Below are 2,850 nucleotides of genomic sequence, written 5' to 3'. Positions count from 1 at the left end.
GTTTTGTCAGCTTGTGGGGTGAAGTCCTAGTGTTGCCGGTGTGGTGGCCTCTTGTAGGACAGCAAAGAGTTCTGGGAGGCTTCAGGACCTTCTCTGTCTCCAGGACCCTCCATGTGTGAGATATTTGCCCTGGCCAGCAGTAGAGTATCTTCTCTGGTTCCTCTTGGGAGCATTTCTGGAACCCCAGGCACAGGAACAGGGATGCATGGGGTGCAGCTGTGACTCCCAGGGAGTTCAGCAGTTTAGATTCTGGGGATCTTTCCTGTGCTGGATCACTTGGAGCTGCTGGAGAGTTCTAGCTGTGGCCAGGAATACCCACTGGGTAGGCAGCAGAGACTGGGGCTGCTGTCATGTCCTCTGGCATCATGGGAGTCCTCCCTACTGCACTGCTGCACAGCTGTGGCAAAGAACGTTGCACAAAGTCAGCTGTTTGTCCTCGCAGACAGGTGTGCAGCAGCACAATGAGAACTGCCTCATCCAGGCTACAGAAGCACAGTCTGGAGATGATGAGGCACCGCACTTCAGAGGATGAATGCACCCCGACTCCCAAGACCCGCTCTAGCTCCTGATGGCAGCAGGAGCTTGAGAATAGCTGGATGCTGGCTGGAAGGGTATAACCATTTGTGGGGGTGGAGGGCAACCATGGAAGCCCTGGACCTGCAGCCTGTGATTGAGAGCCTGGGTGTCTAGGAGCTCTCCCTGCCTGGTGAACGATGACTGATATCTCTTCAGATGTTGTAGCAGTGAGCTCCCGAGAGTCTCTGTCCTCACGAAGTGCAGAATGGAGCTTACCCTTCTTTTGCAGAGGGAGAACTTGGACTTTCTCTTAGCCCACTGATGGATGCATTGAAAGAACTGAGGAAGGCATGGCATCATATAGCTGCTATTGCCACATGGTAGAGTCTAGTACTGAGGCTATAATGTCCACCTACCTGCATTGGTTGGCTGGGGAGAGTGGGCAATGACCAGCTACTGCCTCTCACTGATGTTTGCATGAGACCAGGCCTGCTGGCAACTGATAGGAGTAGCTTCTCCTACCACTGGAAAGGGATCTTAAGATGAGAGTTGGGAAGAATCATTGATAGAACTTTAAACTAGGTATGAAGGGGGGTGGGGTGTAATTGGTGTCACTAGAATGGAGCCTGTATGTAATGTCTGGTGCTTGTAGGAGAGGGATATGCTAGTAAGATCCCACAGTCTTGTGTCTTGGTGAAGGAGGAGGACGACTTGCCCTTTTGTAGGAAGAATACGAGGGTTGGTGTGAGGTTGGTGGCTGTGGAAACACCTGAGTATGATCATGAGGGTACTAGGACTACTGCCACGCAAAAGAAAGCCCAACTCAGGTGCTTTTACTAATGCACGCATTGGTAGTAAACAGGAGGAACTGCAGGCCATTTTGCAGTCAGAAAGCTACAATATAGTCGCCATCAGAGAAACATGGTGGAATGACTGAGCTGGAGTGCTATGATGGATGACTACTGACTTTTCAAAAGAGACAGGCAAGGCAGGAAAGACAGTGGTGTAGCCCTCTATGTTAAGAGAGAATGTGAATGTATGGAAATTAATGATAGTGATGACAGGGTTGAGAGCTTGTGGGTCAGAATAAACGCGAAGGCCAATAAGACTGATATTGCCATGGGAGTCTGCTCCAGGCCACCCAACCAGGATGAAGTTTACAGACAGTTGGGTGAAGTCTCATGGTCTCTCCCCCTTGTTCTTGTGGGGAACTTCAATTTCCCAGACATCTGCTGGATTTATAATACAGCAGATAGGGAACGGTCCCGGAGGTTCCTAGAGTGTGTGGGAGATAAATTCCTGACACAGCTGGTGAAGGAGCCAACAAGGGGAAACAAAATCCTGGACCTGCTGTTTGTTAACAGAGAAGATCTTGTGGGGGATGTAAAAGTTGGAGGCCATCTGGGGCATAGTGATCACGAGACGCTAGATCTCTCAATCCTTGCTGAACCATGGAGGGGAATCAGCAGAACTGCCACCTTGGACTTCTGGAGGGCAGACTTTAACCTCTTTAGGACCATGGTTGAGAGGGCCCTTGGGGGGTAGTTCTGGAGAGCATAAGAAATTAGGCCCAAGAAGGCTAGGAATACTTTTGGAAGGTAATTTTGAAGGTGCAGGAGCTGACCATGTCCAAGTCATGGAAGACAAGCCGATGGACAAGGAGGCTGGACTGGCTGAACAGAGACCTTTGGCTGGAACTCAAGAACAAAAGGAAAGTTTATGGTCTTTGGAAGAGTGAGCAAGCTACTTATGATGATTTCAGAAACATAGTGAAGCTGTGTGGGGAGAAAATTAGAAAAGCCAAAGTCCAGCTAGAACTGAACTTGGCAACTAAGGTAAAGGACAACAATAAATATTTCTATAGATACATCAACAGTTAGAGGAGGGCAAGGGAGAATCTCCATCCCTTATTGGACACCGAGGGCAACTTGGTGATCAAGGATGAGGATGAGGCCGAGGTACTTAATGCCTTCTTTGCCTCAGTCTTTAATAGTAAGACTTGTTACTCCCTGGGCACACAGCCCCCTGTGCTGGTAGACAGGGATGGGGAACAGAATAGGCCCTGCATGATCCGCAATGAGATGGTTTTGGACCTGCTCCAAAAGCTGGATACTTACAAGTCCATGGGGACTGATGAATAGCACCCTAGATTACTGAGGGAGTTGGTGGATGTGGATGCCAAGCCACTCTCCGTCATTCGTCAACAGTCCTGGCTAACTTGGGATGTCCCAGCGGATTGAAGATTGGCGAGTGCGACACCCATCTTCAGAAAGGGCTGGAAAGATGATCCTTGTAGCTACAGACCTATCTGTCTCACCTCAGTGCCAGGGAAGG

The sequence above is a fragment of the Meleagris gallopavo genome, unplaced genomic scaffold, assembly GCF_000146605.3.
Source record: "Meleagris gallopavo isolate NT-WF06-2002-E0010 breed Aviagen turkey brand Nicholas breeding stock unplaced genomic scaffold, Turkey_5.1 ChrUn_random_7180001854105, whole genome shotgun sequence".
Classification (NCBI taxonomy): Eukaryota; Metazoa; Chordata; class Aves; order Galliformes; family Phasianidae; genus Meleagris; species Meleagris gallopavo.
The sequence above is the reverse complement of the archived record's forward strand: the minus strand, read 5'-3'. Positions refer to the sequence as shown.